The 17416-nt window shown below is 37.9% G+C and overlaps 1 protein-coding gene and 1 long non-coding RNA gene across 3 annotated transcripts in view; one reads left to right on the top strand and one right to left on the bottom strand.

Moving 5' to 3' along the window:
• OLA1 (Obg like ATPase 1) overlaps positions 1-17416 on the top strand; it is a 170099-nt gene that overhangs the window by 77407 nt on the left and 75276 nt on the right. Inside the window, exon 1 of one of the 2 annotated variants that reach the window (XM_038584881.1) lies at positions 15081-15099. The exons of the other annotated variant lie outside the window; for it this stretch is intronic. The gene's annotated coding sequence lies outside the window, so the exon portion shown is untranslated. Of the gene's footprint in view, positions 1-15080; positions 15100-17416 lie in introns of those variants that run through there. 2 annotated transcript variants of the gene reach the window in all.
• Positions 172-15436, bottom strand: LOC102154380. The gene is made up of 3 exons (XR_005384745.1): positions 15313-15436; positions 14944-14975; positions 172-322 (listed from the first exon to the last, which is right to left on the bottom strand). It is a non-coding gene; the product is annotated as an uncharacterized LOC102154380 (long non-coding RNA).

Genomic DNA, 17416 nt, shown 5'->3' with positions numbered 1-17416 from the left:
GTGAGGTCCCACTAGTTCATGTTTGCTTTTGTTTCCTTTACCACTGGAGATGTGTCTAATAAGAAGTTGCTATGGCCAGTGTTGAAGAGGTTGCTGCCTATGTTCTCCTCTATGATTTTGATGATTTCCTGTCTCACATTTAGGTCTTTTATCCATTTTGAATTTATTTTGGTCTATGGTATAAGGAAGTGGTCCATTTTCATTCTTCTGCATGTTGATGTTCAGTTTTTCCAACACCGTTTGTTGAAGGGACTGTATTCCATTGGATATTCTTTCCTGCTTTGTCGAAGATTAGTCAACCATAAAGCAGTGAATTTTGAACCTTAAAAAGAAGGTATTAGAAATTGATAGTTAAACTCATCTACCAAAATATATTCATAATCTTAATTATTATATAGTATTTTATTCTTAATATTAACATATTATATCTTGGTTATTATATAATAAAAATCTGTTGATAGCAATTGATAATTATAAGGATTATATTTCTAAAGATTCTGAATTTACTTGTGCTGGAGTGCTGTTTCTCATATAGCCTTTGGGGATGAATTGAAGATGCAAAAGATTTAGTCCAGTGTAATAGTGACTAAACTGTAACTAACTCATATTTACTAATTTATAATGGAGGAAATACTTTTGTCAGGGATTAGGCTAAATATTTTATTAATTTCTGGGTTCCTCCTCTCCCCCCCTTTTTTAAAGATGTTATTTATTTATTTGAGAGTGACAGAGAGAGAGGGTGCTCTATAATGAGTAGGGGTGTGTGTGTGTGTGTGTGTGTGTGTGTGTGTGTGTGTGTGGGTAGGGGGGACAGGAAGCCCAGAAAGAGAGGGAAAAGCAGGCTTCCCCACTGAGCAGGAAGTCTGAAGACATGGGGCTTGATCCCAGGAAGGAAGACACTTAACTGACTGAGCCACCCAGGTGCCCCTTCCTCTCCCTCTTAAAATTTACTCAAGACTCTTTAAGACATGATTGTTGCTACCTTTTAATGTGAGTTAATCTTTAATGTGCATAACAATTATTATGACAGTACTATAAAGAAAGACATATTAAGTAAATTCTTAACTATTCAGAATAGGAAAAGGGAAGAGAACTTTAAAATATTTTTCCCTTAAATAAGGTCCAAGTTAATAATATCTTTTAGCAGGATAATTAAGGGCCATAAATTAGAATTAGTAGGTGGATAAATCAGTGGTACAAGAAGAAGTATGTTTTATCACATCCTTATGCCCCGTTATTTTAAAGATAATACTGATGATTATCACTAACAGAAATTTTGTTGTAGGCTGTATTATTACAGAACAGAATTTTTTAGGTATTTAAAATTATATACCTGGAGATACTTAAGCAAAATGATAAAGGACCACTGTTGTACTCTGCAGTAGTAGCTGTAAAAACAACCCTCCTCTTGGAGACTAGAACCCCATTGAAGTAAACTTTTTTTTTTTTTCTTGAGGTTTCTTAATTCATGTTTGGATCATATTTCCCAGGTGTGTGAACTAGAACTGCCACTCCCACAGTTGGGTTCCTGTCAGAGCTTCCTAGTCTTTTGTTGTATCTGTATGCTCTTCTTCAGTCTACCTAGGAAACTGCTTCTCAGAACTTTGTTATATCTTCCCAATGGGAGGCAAGTTCAGGTTCTTTTCGTTTTTATTTATTTTTTATTTTTTTTTATTTTTTTAAGAGAGAGAGATGGAGGAGGGCCAGGGGCGGGCAGAGGGAGAGGGTGAGAGAGAATCTTAAGCTGGCACCATGCTGGGCACAGGGCTCGACCATGGCTCAATCTCACAACCCTGACATTATGACCTGAGTTAAAATCCAGAGTTGGATACGCAGCTGATCAAGGCACCCTGGTACCCCTTCAGGTTCTGTTTTAAAGTACATTCGCTTAGGGCATCTGGGTGCTCAATTGGGTAAGCGTCTGCCTTTGGTTCAGGTCATGATTCCAGGGTCCTGAGATCAAGCCTCATATTGAGCCCCATGTTGGGCTTCCTGCTCTGCGGGAAGCCTGCTACTCCCTCCTGCTTGTGCTCTCACTGGCTCTTGAATGAATGAATGAATGAATGAATGAATGAATGAATGAATAAGTAAGTCTTTTTAAAAAAACTTAGTAACGTTGGCTTATTTTTCAGTGCGAGAATTGAAATTCCCAAAGTTGGGTCAAAAATGAAATGTTCGTCAAGTACATAAAAAAACCTACCAGGTATTGTCTTCTGAAAAGTATTAAGAGGGATCCCTGGGTGGTACAGCGGTTTAGTGCCTGCCTTTGGCCCAGGGCGCGATCCTGGAGACCAGGGATCGAATCCCACGTCGGGCTCCTGGTGCATGGAGCCTGCTTCTCCCTCTGTCTATGTCTCTGCCTCTCTCTCTCTCTCTCTCTCTCTGTGACTATCATAAATAAATAAAAATTAAAAAAAAAACAACAACAACAGTGAAAAGTATTAAGAGGTGACATAGGAGCTATGAGAGTTATATTTGGTAGACAATGAAAAAAGAAAGACACTCTTCGTATCTTACAAAGTACATTTCTTTTTCTCGGTTACTGAAATTAATTTGTTAAGCTAATCCAATTTCTTTGGTAGGTGGTACTCTTGCATACAATGAGTAAAGGCTTACACATTTAAATGTTTTATGTTTAAGGAAGAAATAAAAGTTGAACTGGGTAGGCTTTGTTTAGATAAAAGGAAACAAGAATTTCCTTGCCATGGATGCTCCTGAAAAGGGTGTAGCACCAAACAGTTGTTCTGTACCTTCTTTGTATAAGAGATACTTTGCTAAATAGCTTTTTTTTTTTTTTTTTCAGTAGATAATATCTCTGGTCAGAAAGATTGTTGCTAGCTACAGACCTGAGACAAGTTAAGGGCAGAACTCCTAACTTCTGAGCCAGGACCATTGGCTTGACACCTTATACCAGTTGGATGCATTAATTTATAAATATGGAATGATGCTCATTATTACAATGTTTTACTTAAGTTAGGAAGTGTAATATCTGAGTTTTGATATTTCCAGTTACAATAAAATTCCACTTCAAAATGGCTTTAAGAGAATCTGTCAGCATCTACTATTGAGCTGGTAATATCAATGGTTTCAGGCAGTACATTATCTATTACTCAGACTGTCCCTAAAGACTTAATTCTTTTCTATCTCTGTCTCTACCTTCCACCTTGACCAATTTAATCCGAAAGCTGATTATTCTCATGATTTGAAGATGGTGTCCAGCATCTCACTGGCCACGTGGTTTATAGCTCATATCAGGGCAGAAAGAGTGACTTTGGCCCAACCATCCAATAAAAAGTTTTGAGATTTACTCCACTTGGGCATGCTTAGGTCACATGCCCAGTCCTTGACCAGCCGCTATGGGCAGATGGAATCATCTTACCTGAGAACAGTTAAACTCCTAAGAAGTAATGGCAGGGTGAGGGTAGAAGAGGGTGTAGGTAGATGTTGGGAGTTGACAAAAACTCTGTACATTCCAGATTCCAAACTTGAACATTGTTATTTGCAATTCTTTTAATTTGGAGAGAGGAGAAAATGCCTGTTCAATTTTAAGTTTAAACTTTTTAGGTACTAATTTACTTTGATTCTTGACTGGCAAACATCATCTTTCTTTTCAGGTAATACCTCATAATACTGGTTTAAAACATCCCATTATTATGAGCTAAAGCAGTATAATTCTGATGAAATTTCATTACTAGAGTTGTAATAAAAACGTTTCCTCTTCATTAATTATGTGGTGAAGTTTATTGTTCATGAAAATGAAACTAATATATTACTTTGTAGGATCACCAAACAGCAGAATGGTACATTGGTGCTCTGAATTGGTTAGTGCAAATTTTAAGCTTGTCTATGAAAAAAAATAAAGTATAAATTCAAAACTCTATTAAATGCCATGTTTTAAAAGTTATATTTCTTTTTATTTTTACATAGCCATCATTTATTTAGTTGAATTAAGGAATTATGTTCATGTGAAAAATTTTCTCTCATTTAGATTTAGTCTTCTGTATTTAGATTTAAATTTTTTACCTGCTTTCTAAGTAGGCACCCATACTTTTGCTAAGAGATAATAATGATTTACGTTATATTATTGCTATAATTTCTCATTAACTTCTGTTGATCTTTTCTGGAAGTGCATCTTTTTCTATTTCATTCTGTTTTCACTACTACATAGTAAGTTCGGGTTCTTATGCTTTGTAACTGACTTTAGTAAATAAATTTTTTCTGGGCCTCTTTTTCTGATCAGCATGACCCTGGGACCACCTGCGTTAGATACATTTTGTTTAAAATGCAAAATCAAGGAGAGGCTGGGAATCCTCCATACCCTAGGAGATGTTCAAAAATCACTGTTCTAGTCTCTCCTTTTTCTAGTTTCTTCTTTCAAGAGAAGTGGTTTCTAACCATTCTTATGACCCATAATGACTGTGTCCAAAAATTTGAGTCTCCTACCATGGGGAGGGGGGAATGCTTAATTTTCACAAAGCAGAAAATAATTGTGTATGTTTTGTTAAAATTTTCAACTTAAGTTTTACTAGCATTGCAATATTATTTAGAAATATATATTATTGCTATAGTTTTAAAATATACATGTATAAAAATTTGCGAGTACCTGAACATTAAGTTTTGTACTATGCTAACTCTGAAACACAAAGATGATGAATATATAAGGATACAATTTCTAAGTAAGAAGTAGCCTGATAGGAGGCAAGAAAAGGGGAGCATTTGAGGTCTAGGGATATTGCTAATATTGTAGAGATCCACACCTTTGGCATATCACTATTTGTGAATCATTGCATTTGGTTATGTTATTGCCTCTTGTAAAACATTCATGCCTTCTTGGGAATTCCATTTTCTGCCTAGTGTTTAAGGCTTTTCATTGTTAAGCATTAGTATGTTTCTCATTGCTCACTTTTCTGTTCTTAAATTTTCTTCAGACACATTTGCTCTTTGTGCTTTGAATGTACCTTACGCATTTTGCCTTGTCTTTGCTGTACCTCTTTGCGTTTTATTCTCTAAGGTCCAAACATTCTCTGTGACCCTCTTCCCCAACCCCTTTTGCCCTTTCATTCTTATCTTTGAGTTCAGAAGCTCTCTTTATGTAGTAGGCACTATTTCATGCAGCCATGATTTAGTTATATATGCTTGTCTTATTTCTCCAACTGGACTGGAAGCTCCTTGAAGGTTGTAGGCCATATCCTCTTATTTTCTCTCTCCCCAGATATCAACATACACTTTCTGCATAGCAGTCAATAAAAGGATGTCAGTTTCATTGCTAGAAATTTTTTCCAGCTTTAGAGTAAGCTCATCTAAATTGTGGTCTGGTAAATATTTTATACTACTCTCTCTGCTTGCTTGCCTGAGAAAACATGCAAGGTACGAATGGATGTGTTTTATTGTCTGTATCCAAACTGTGGATGAAGTAATAAGATTTTAGATAAATGAAAGTAATATTTTTGTATATTAATACTTTATTTCTAGGTTTCTGTATTTTTTTTCTCTATGCTAGTCACACATGCAGATTTATATACGACATATATAAGTATGCCTATAGGTATAATACATTTATGTTTGTATTTTTAATTTGCTTTTATTACCATAACTTCAGTGTTATATCATCTCCAGGATTAATAATTTTATTCAGAGTTAAAACTTAGCAGAATAATATATGATAATATGTATAGATTGTGTTTGACATAGTTGGATGAATTTTTATAGGTAAAAATTTATATGACAGAAAGGAAATCTCATTTAAGAAATGAACTGCACTATTTAAAATAGAAACCTGAGATCTTTTTCACATTGCAGCTGAGTTAAACAAATAATCTTTCCAACATTACTAAGAAATGCATGTAGTTAAAAATACATTTATACATATTATTTTTAAAAACCTAGTTAACTTTAAAATATGTAAGTTTTCTTGTCGTTTAGGGTTCTGTGAAGCTGATCATCAAGAGGGTTGCAAATCATTGGTGGTTTCTATTTTCAGATTTCCACATCCCGGAGTAATTTGCTTTAATTTCACCCAATTTAACCTATACTTCACACCATCACCATTCAGCTTTAATAGCTATGTTCTATGCATAAGAAAAGCAGATAAATGTCCACAATTAGGCTGCAAATGATTACAACTAGTTAGGGCTTTATGAAGACAAAACTTAAAGGACTATGGCGCCAAACAAAGCCACAAAAGACGACTGAAAATGCTGTCTCGAGAAGTCAAGTCTACCATGGCATTTGATTTATCACTTTTGTAGTTGATTTTACTTATTTTTAATATATTGGCAGGTGTGCTGACTCAGAAATATTCAGCTTTAAGGAATATTAGGTTTCTGTTACTTTAATTTTTATTTGCTTCCTTGAATTTCACCATAGATAAGCCAGATTAAATTGTTTAAAAATTACTAAAATAACATTTTTTAGAAATTAAACATGGTTGATTTGAAATGTGCTAGGATTTGTATACCTTTTCAGTGCATTTGTTAAAATAAGGCTTTTCCGAAATGTTTATGTGTATGTTAAGTGACCCTATCAGACTTTTAATGGAAGTATAATTTTACAATTCTGTATTTCATTTTTAGATGGATCTTAGCATGCAAAATACGTTCCTATAGAGTATTACTTAGGTAATATATATGCACATATATAAAAGATTTAGAACTCGTTTTAATCCTGTTTATGTGTATTTATGTTTTCCTTCCTATATGTAAATATGTAAGTTCCGGTTGATGGTTAATGCACAGCATTTAATGTATAAGAAATTTGGTAGTGTTAAGTTTTTTTAAAAAGTGTAACTATTCATTTTACTATAAAACCATATCTTCCTCTTACAGAATAAGATCTGTCCTTTTAATTAATGTATCTCTGTATTTAACAAGGTAAATCTGAGTTTAAAGAATGGATCTTATCTCTCTTGAAAATTTTCTTTTTTTTTTTTTTTTTTTTTTTTTTTTTTATTGGTGTTCAATTTACTAACATACAGAATAACACCCAGTGCCCGTCACCCATTCACTCCCACCCCCTGCCCTCCTCCCCTTCTACCACCCCTAGTTCGTTTCCCAGAGTTAGCAGTCTTTATGTTCTGTCTCCCTTTCTGATATTTCCCACACATTTCTTCTCCCTTCCCTTATTTTCCCTTTCACTATTATTTATATTCCCCAAATGAATGAGAACATATAATGTTTGTCCTTCTCCAATTGACTTACTTCACTCAGCATAATACCCTCCAGTTCCATCCACGTTGAAGCAAATGGTGGGTATTTGTCATTTCTAATAGCTGAGTAATATTCCATTGTATACATAAACCACATCTTCTTTATCCATTCATCTTTCGTTGGACACCGAGGCTCCTTCCACAGTTTGGCTATCGTGGCCATTGCTGCTAGAAACATCGGGGTGCAGGTGTCCCGGCGTTTCATTGCATTTGTATCTTTGGGGTAAATCCCCAACAGTGCAATTGCTGGGTCGTAGGGCAGGTATATTTTTAACTGTTTGAGGAACCTCCACACAGTTTTCCAGAGTGGCTGCACCAGTTCACATTCCCACCAACAGTGTAAGAGGGTTCCCTTTTCTCCACATCCTCTCCAACATTTGTTGTTTCCTGCCTTGTTAATTTTTCCCATTCTCACTGGTGTGAGGTGGTATCTCATTGTGGTTTTGATTTGTATTTCCCTGATGGCAAGTGATGCAGAGCATTTTCTCATGTGCATGTTGGCCATGTCTATGTCTTCTTCTGTGAGATTTCTGTTCATGTCTTTTGCCCATTTCATGATTGGATTGTTTGTTTCTTTGGTGTTGAGTTTAATAAGTTCTTTATAGATCTTGGAAACTAGCCCTTTATCTGATATGTCATTTGCAAATATCTTCTCCCATTCTGTAGGTTGTCTTTGAGTTTTGTTGACTGTATCCTTTGCTGTGCAAAAGCTTCTTATCTTGATGAAGTCCCAATAGTTCATTTTTGCTTTTGTTTCTTTTGCCTTCGTGGATGTATCTTGCAAGAAGTTACTATGGCCGAGTTCAAAAAGGGTGTTGCCTGTGTTCTTCTCTAGGATTTTGATGGAATCTTGTCTCACATTTAGATCTTTCATCCATTTTGAGTTTATCTTTGTGTATGGTGAAAGAGAGTGGTCTAGTTTCATTCTTCTGCATGTGGATGTCCAATTTTCCCAGCACCATTTATTGAAGAGACTGTCTTTCTTCCAATGGATAGTCTTTCCTCCTTTATCGAATATTAGTTGCCCATAAAGTTCAGGGTCCACTTCTGGATTCTCTATTCTGTTCCACTGATCTATGTGTCTGTTTTTGTGCCAGTACCACACTGTCTTGATGACCACAGCTTTGTAGTACAACCTGAAATCTGGCATTGTGATGCCCCCAGATATGGTTTTCTTTTTTAAAATTCCCCTGGCTATTCGGGGTCTTTTCTGATTCCACACAAATCTTAAAATAATTTGTTCTAACTCTCTGAAGAAAGTCCATGGTATTTTGATAGGGATTGCATTAAACGTGTATATTGCCCTGGGTAACATTGACATTTTCACAATATTGATTCTGCCAATCCATGAGCATGGAATATTTTTCCATCTCTTTGTGTCTTCCTCAATTTCTTTCAGAAGTGTTCTATAGTTTTGAGGGTATAGATCCTTTACATCTTTGGTGAGGTTTATTCCTAGGTATCTTATGCTTTTGGGTGCAATTGTAAATGGGATTGACTCCTTAATTTCTCTTTCTTCAGTCTCATTGTTAGTGTATAGAAATGCCACTGACTTCTGGGCATTGATTTTGTATCCTGCCACGCTACCGAATTGCTGTATGAGTTCTAGCAATCTTGGGGTGGAGACTTTTGGGTTTTCTATGTAGAGTATCATGTCATCGGCGAAGAGGGAGAGTTTGACTTCTTCTTTGCCAATTTGAATGCCTTTAATGTCTTTTTGTTGTCTGATTGCTGAGGCTAGGACTTCCAGTACTATGTTGAATAGCAGTGGTGAGAGTGGACATCCCTGTCTTGTTCCTGATCTTAGGGGAAAGGCTCCCAGTGCTTCCCCATTGAGAATGATATTTGCTGTGGGCTTTTCATAGATGGCTTTTAAGATGTCAAGGAATGTTCCCTCTATCCCTACACTCTGAAGAGTTTTGATCAGGAATGGATGCTGTATTTTGTCAAATGCTTTCTCTGCATCCAATGAGAGGATCATATGGTTCTTGGTTTTTCTCTTGCTGATATGATGAATCACATTGATTGTTTTACGGGTGTTGAACCAGCCTTGTGTCCCAGGGATAAATCCTACTTGGTCATGGTGAATAATTTTCTTAATGTACTGTTGGATCCTATTGGCCAGTATCTTGTTGAGAATTTTTGCATCCATGTTCATCAGGGATATTGGTCTGTAATTCTCCTTTTTGGCGGGGTCTTTGTCTGGCTTTGGAATTAAGGTGATGCTGGCTTCATAGAACGAATTTGGAAGTACTCCATCTCTTTCTATCTTTCCAAACAGCTTTAGGAGAATAGGTATGATTTCTTCTTTAAACGTTTGATAAAATTCTCCTGGGAAGCCATCTGGCCCTGGACTCTTGTGTCTTGGGAGGTTTTTGATGACTGCTTCAATTTCCTCCCTGGTTATTGGCCTGTTCAGGTTTTCTATTTCTTCCTGTTCCAGTTTTGGTAGTTTGTGGCTTTCCAGGAATGCGTCCATTTCTTCTAGATTGCCTAATTTATTGGCGTATAGCTGTTCATAATAGGTTTTTAAAATCGTTTGTATTTCCTTGGTGTTGGTAGTGATCTCTCCTTTCTCATTCATGATTTTATTAATTTGAGTCTTCTCTCTCTTCTTTTTAATAAGGCTGGCTAATGGTTTATCTATCTTATTAATTCTTTCAAAGAACCAACTCCTGGTTCTGTTGATCTGTTCCACAGTTCTTCTGGTCTCGATTTCGTTGAGTTCTGCTCGAATCTTTATTAGCTCCCTTCTTCTCTTGGGTGTAGGATCTATTTGCTGTTTTTTCTCTAGCTCCTTTATGTGTAAGGTTAGCTTTTGTATTTGAGTTCTTTCCAGTTTTTGAATGGATGCTTGTATTGCGATGTATTTCCCCCTTAGGACTGCTTTTGCTGCATCCCAAAGATTTTGAACGGTTGTATCTTCATTCTCATTAGTTTCCATGAATCTTTTTAATTCTTCCTTAATTTCCTGGTTGACCCTTTTATCTTTTAGCAGGATGGTCCTTAACCTCCATGTGTTTGAGGTCCTTCCAAACTTCTTGTTGTGATTTAGTTCTAATTTCAAGGCATTATGGTCCGAGAATATGCAGGGGACAATCCCAATCTTTTGGTATCGGTTCAGACCCGATTTATGACCCAATATGTGGTCTATTCTGGAGAAAGTTCCATGTGCGCTTGAGAAGAATGTGTATTCAGTTGAGTTTGGATGTAAAGTTCTGTAGATATCTGTGAAATCCATCTGGTCCAGTGTATCATTTAAAGCTCTCGTTTCTTTGGAGATGTTTTGCTTAGAAGACCTATCGAGTATAGAAAGAGCTAGATTGAAGTCACCAAGTATAAGTGTATTATTATCTAAGTATTTCTTCACTTTGGTTAATAATCGATTTATATATTTGGCAGCTCCCACATTTGGAGCATATATATTGAGGATTGTTAAGTCCTCTTGTTGAATAGATCCTTTAAGTATGATATAGTGTCCCTCTTCATCTCTCACTACAGTCTTTGGGGTAAATTTTAGTTTATCTGATATAAGGATGGCTACCCCTGCTTTCTTTTGAGGACCATTCGAATGGTAAATGGTTCTCCAACCTTTTATTTTCAGGCTGTAGGTGTCCTTCTGTCTAAAATGAGTCTCTTGTAGACAGCAAATAGATGGGTCCTGCTTTTTTATCCAGTCTGAAACCCTGCGCCTTTTGATGGGGTCATTAAGCCCGTTCACATTCAGAGTTACTATTGAGAGATATGAGTTTAGTGTCATCATGATATCTATTCAGTCTTTGTTTTTGTGGACTGTTCCACTGAACTTCTTCTTAAAGGGGAATTTTAAGAGGCCCCCTTAAAATTTCTTGCAGAGCTGGTTTGGAGGTCACATATTCTTTTAGTTGCTGCCTGTCTTGGAAGCTCTTTATCTCTCCTTCCATTTTGAATGAGAGCCTTGCTGGATAAAGTATTCTTGGTTGCATGTTCTTTTCATTTAGGACCCTGAATATATCCTGCCAGCCCTTTCTGGCCTGCCAGGTCTCTGTGGAGAGGTCTGCTGTTACCCTAATACTCCTCCCCATAAAAGTCAGGGATTTCTTGTCTCTTGCTGCTTTAAGGATCTTCTCCTTATCTTTGGAATTTGCAAGCTTCACAATTAAATGTCGAGGTGTTGAACGGTTTTTATTGATTTTAGGGGGGGATCTCTCTATTTCCTGGATCCGAATGCCTGTTTCCCTTCCCAGATTAGGAAAGTTTTCAGCTAGAATTTGTTCAAATACATATTCTGGCCCTCTGTCCCTTTCGGCGCCCTCGGGAACCCCAATTAAACGTAGGTTTTTCTTCCTCAGGCTGTCGTTTATTTCCCTTAATCTATCTTCATGGTCTTTTAATTGTTTGTCTCTTTTTTCCTCAGTTTCCCTCTTTGCTGTCAACTTGTCTTCTAGGTCACTCACTCGTTCTTCCACCTCGTTAACCCTCGTCGTTAGGACTTCTAGTTTGGATTGCATCTCATTCAATTGGTTTTTAATTTCTGCCTGATTAGCTCTAAATTCTGCAGTCATGAAGTCTCTTGAGTCCTTTATACTTTTTTCTAGAGCCACCAGTAGCTGTATAATAGTGCTTCTGAATTGGCTTTCTGACATTGAATTGTAATCCAGATTTTGTAACTCTGTGGGAGAGAGGACTGTTTCTGATTCTTTCTTTTGAGGTGAGGTTTTCCTTCTAGTCATTTTGCTCAGTGCAGAGTGGCCAAAAGCAAGTTGTATTGGGAAAAAGAGAAAAAGAGAGGAGAGAAAGAAGGAAAGAAAAGAGAAAGAGAAAAAAAAAAAAGGGAAGAAAAAGAAAAAACGAAAAAAAAAAAAAAAAAAAAAAAAAGAAGAAAAAGAGAAAGAAAAAGAAAGGAGAAAAAAAGGGGGTGGGGGAAGGAAACAAATCAAAAAGCAAAACAAAACAAAAACAAAAACAAACAAACAAAAAAAGAACCACCAGGGAGTATCTTCTGATTCTGTGTTCTTTAAGTCCCTTGGCTTCTCCTGGAAGTTGTCAGTCTAGCTGGTGTTCTGGGGGAGGGGCCTGTTGTGCTGATTTTCAGGTGTTAGCAGTTGGGGGAGCTGCTGTGCCCCTGCCTGGTGCAGGGCTCGGTGGGGGTTGTTTACCCCGTGAGGCCGCAGGAGGAACAGCCCCAGTGGCGGGGCCAGCTCTGGAAACCTGGATTCAGCCCCCGCAGTAACTCCAGAGCTCTCCGTCTGCAGGGCCTGGAGGCTCCGGGGCGGGGCCGCTGATGTGCTCAGCTGGGGCAGGAGCGTCCTCGCTGTCCTGGGCCCTCCCGGCCTCTGCCTGTCCCGGGGGGAGGCCGGGTCCTGGGCTGTGTCCCGGCGCCCTGTGCTCCGGGGCCTGCGCTGGTGGATTCGCGCTCCCGGGCCGCGCAACCCCCTCCGCGGAGCTGCCGCCCGAGCCCCCCGAGCTGCTCCTGGAACCGCGCAGGCCCCTCCGCACGGAGCCTCTTCTTCTGCCCGAGCCCCTCCGAGCTGCTCCCGGGGCCGCGCAGCCCCCTCCGCGGAGCCGCCGCCCGAGCCCCTTCAGCTGCTCCGGGTCCCGCGGGGTCCCGCCGTGCGCGCTGCAGCCCTTAGGGAGCTCGGCGCACTCTCCCGGGGCGCAGTTGCTCTGTTAGTGTCCCCGGGAGCCCGAGGAGATCCTCGCCCTCCTGGGTCCTGCTCCAACTCCCCGCGAGCCCCTTTCCCCCGGGAAGGTCGGTGCAGCTCCTGCTCCTCCGGGACGGGGCTCTCCTGTCCTGGGGACACTCGCCCCGGCCTCAGCCCGGCTCCTCGCGGGGCCCCTCCCCCTTGGAGGCCTTTGTTCCTTTATTTCTTTTTCCCCGTCTTCCTACCTTGATAGAAGCGCGAACTCTTCTCACTGTAGCATTCCAGCTGGTCTCTCTTTAAATCTCAGGCCGAATTCATAGATTTTCAGGATAATTTGAAGGTTTTCTAGGTAGTTTGGTGGAGACAGGTGATTTGGAGACCCTGCTCTTCCGCCATCTTGCTCCTCCCTCTCTTGAAAATTTTCAGTCAAGATTTTGACACAAAGTTTTTGTTTTGAGTGAAAAAAATTCAGGGTTTTAGGTTAGTGTTTAGATTTCAGTCTTTAGTCATTCTGTTAAAATTCTCTCATTCTATACATCAGTAGCAGTACTGTTAGTCTTTAGTCGTTCTGTTAAATATTCTCTCATACTATACGTTGAGTAGCAGTACTGATGGATATTAGTTTCATTTTACAGTCTGTGTACATGCAGAATTATTCTTGTAATTGAAATAATCCCCATTTTAGAAATATAGTATCCAGTTTTTTTGTGAGGTAATGTGTATTTATATAAATGTACCTCTTCTACGTAATCCTTATATTCTTAAATGATCAAATAATTAAATAATATCTCTTTATTGCTGCTTAGAAGCCAAAATAAATGTAAATTAAGACCCCTAGCAGTTGTGGGTTTTTACAGCATATGTATGTATGCACACTGTTGCTAACTCTAAAAATAATGCTCAGGAACTAATAGCATGTTACCCTTATAAAACCAATATATATGGGAAAGTATACTGAAACTTATTTTTAACATATCTTTATTTTAAAGAAAGTAGTCAATTGTCTATCCTACAAAGTAGACCAGTGTAGCCATGACAAGACAATACAGCTACACAGCTTCACAGTTGTATTAAACTAGTTTCATATGCTATATCATAAAACTTTCAGTCCAATCAGCAACTAAATTTAAATACTGCAAATTGTAGCAGCAAAACAATAATTCTGCTGATTAGCCCCTTTCCATTTCTTGTAAGTGAACTGTTTATGCTGTTGAGTACCTTTTGAAAAAAGAAAAAGCCAAAACAGCCTTGATTAGTCAAGGAGTAATTGGATGACTTGATTTTAGCAAGAGAATGAATTGGTTGATGATAGCCTGTAACTAAGTGTAGTGGTTCTGTTCAGATGAATACATAACATACAGTCATCAGATCTTGACAGGTATAACATATAAGCAGTGCTAAAGTCTGGTGGTGGTGGAGATAGGATGGAGATGGAGGGGAATAAGTTTGCTATGAAGTCTCTTACTGGAAAATTTGAGGTAATATTTATAGGAATTTAGAGAGACTTTTTTTTTTTTTTTTTTTAACATTGCGGATGTGGTAGGAGATTGTCTTACTGATTTGTTTTACTATAGCCCCCATGTTTTGTGCTCTAAAGACAAAAGAACTAAAGGATCATTTAACTTTCTTCAGGGGGATCAGTGATATCATATCCTTTCTCTCTTGTTGAAGATCATGGTTCATTAGTAGAGCCATGTAGGAAAGCCTTGAAGATTTCATTGTTTATATTTAACTATTTAAAGTCTTAGAACTTTTAGCACACTGCATTCTTAGTTATTTTGTTTTTAAGAATTAATTTGCATTTATATTACTGAAGTAAAGCCTAAAGCCAAAAAAAAATTTTAATCTGTTCCTTTGTACAGTAGTCCCCCCTTACGTGTGGAAGATACATCCCAAGAGCCCTCATGGATGCCTGAAACCAGGGTAGTACTGATCCTAATTAATATATTGGTTTTTTTTCTATACATACTGTGATAAAGTTTAATTTATAATTTAGGCACAGTAAGAGATTAATAAAATAACTAATAATAGAACAATTATAACAACATATTGTAATAAAAGTTATGTGAATGAAAGTTAACGTCTTTCTATCTTAAAATGTCTTACTGTACTCACCCTTCTTGTGATGATGTGAGATGATAAAATGCCTGTGTGGTGAGATGAAATTAGGTGAAGGATATAGGCATTGTGATGTAGTGTTAGTCTACTATAGACCTATTGACAATGCATCAGAAGGAAGAGCCTCTGCTTGCAGACCATAGTTGGCTGCAGGTAACTGAAGCCATGGATGATAAGTGGTACTATTTGTAGCTAGACTTCTTAAATAAGCCCAAATTATCATCCATCCCCTAGGCCCCCCAAAGAATGTATTATAGTAACATGCCCTTTAATGCTTGTCATAATGGACTACATGGGTCTAAAAGTTTCATTTGAATAAAATATGAGGTGACTTTATTGCCAGATAGTTAAATGACTAGGGCAGACCTGCACAGCTAGTTCCAGGGCAGGTGCGGGGTATGACAAGGTGCAGGCCCGGGCAGGTCCATTCTGGTACTGTCTTTGGTTTGGCACCACCTGGTGGTGATTGTTTGCTCTGGCCTAAATACTGATTGTGATGGCTGGATCTCTAGGATTTTAGGATAGCAGTAAAATTCTAGAATGCTCTCAGGCAGTTGGTACTCATTTTGTTGAGTCAATTAGAGTGAATTGGGTTGGAAGACCATTGGGGATGCAGTGCCCTACCTTACACAATATGCTCCCTAAGATGTGATTGCTTACTTGCCCTTGACCTCTCTAGTTCTTCCATGTTTTGTCTTTTGTGTTAGAGCTTTGGATTATTGTATTTAAGGATGTAATTATTTTGTGAGGTATGTTACCTGGTTTTAAGACCTCTACCTTCATAGTACTTTTCACTTAGACCCACAAATGTGTTCTCTGTTGTTGAATGTGGATTTAGTCAAATCATCACTTTCCTTTTCTAACACCAGAGTCCTCCCTTTTCTATTCCTTCTACTACCCCCCATATTTAGAAAAACTGAGTAAAAGTCATAATCCATTGATATTATAGATAAAGCTATAAAATAGTTATTTTTAAAGTTAATAGCCAGCCATTTACTTGACTGATTAATACCTGTCACATGTTTACATTTTTCTAGCATTTAAACACCAGTTTCAAACTCTAGCGGAGACAATATTATCTCTTATCACAGCATCAATACACTTAAATATGGGATTAAAAAATAATTTATACTTCCGTCAAAACCTGTTCATGAATCTTAATCTAAATTTTAAATGGCATCTACATAACTCCAGTGTTCCATTTTGAAACCTTGAGACTGTCTTTTTCCATCAGCTTATACTGAATACTGACCCCCTCCCTGCTTCCCTTCATCCTGGATTTATTTTTTTATATTAATTATGTGCTGATCTTTCTCCCCTATTAGACTGTAAACATCTTTGAAGGCAGAAACTAATCTTATTCAGCTTTTTCTCATCTCTGAAATTTGCCTTCCTGCTCCTGGCATCATTCTCTTTGTGATTAACATTCAGTAAACGCTTTTAAAATAGGTCTAGTAATTGTATCTTTAACTAGGTATTATATACCTCCAATTTATGACTGACCACATTTCATTTCTTCTCAATTTGATACCATTCTCCCTACCCAATAGAAGACACAAAAATCTTTGTAAAAATTTTATTTTTTTAGATTTGAACCCTTTCATATTCTTTCTGTAACTAGTAACCAATAATCTACTGCTTTGTGTGCAACCATCAGTATCTCTCCAAACTACTAGATCTGGTATAAAATTGATAGAATCATTTAAAGAGAGTGTGAGTGAATAAGCAAGAGCAGGATCACAAGAGTTCTCTGAAAGTCTCTCTTGATATTTTATAGTGTAAGAGATTAAATTTCAATTCTTCCATCAGTGTTAGCTTTCCATCAATTGAGGAGAGCCTGGGTGGCTCAGTTGGTTAAGCATCTGACTCTTGTTTTCATCTCAGGTCATGATCTCCGGAGTCGTGAGATAGAGCCCCATGTTGGGCCCCATACCTACTTAAGATCTCTCTTGCCCTCTCCCTCTGTCCCTCTTACCCCTCTAAGGAAAAAAAAAGAAGATGAAGTTTTCCATCAATTCATATCTGCATATTTGAACCTGTGGTAGTATCTTTTTGGTTGTTTTATAGGACATCCTTTGTCTATTAGTGTACACCAGTGGTTTTCAGCTTTGGATTGGCAATGTTTGGAGACCTTTTTTTTTCTTTTTAAAGATTTTTACTTTTCAGTAATCTCTACACCTGATATGGGGTTTGACCTCCCAGCCTCAGAACTAAGAGTCACACACTCCACCAACTGAGCCAGCCAGGTGCCCATCTGCAGACATTTTTTATCTTCACAGCTGGAGTGTTTGTTTGCCTGTATGTGTGCACATGTGTATGTTCCAGGCATCTAGTTTGTAGAGGCCAGGGGTGCTGTTAAACACCATATAATACACAACACCCACAACAAAGAGTTATATGGCCCAAAATGTTAGTAGTGTCAAGACTGAGAAATCTTGGTATATACTTGTTTTTAGCTTGTCATTTATCA

Source organism: Canis lupus, chromosome 36, assembly GCF_011100685.1.
Source record: "Canis lupus familiaris isolate Mischka breed German Shepherd chromosome 36, alternate assembly UU_Cfam_GSD_1.0, whole genome shotgun sequence".
Classification (NCBI taxonomy): Eukaryota; Metazoa; Chordata; class Mammalia; order Carnivora; family Canidae; genus Canis; species Canis lupus.
This window is presented reverse-complemented; position numbering and strand designations above follow the sequence as displayed.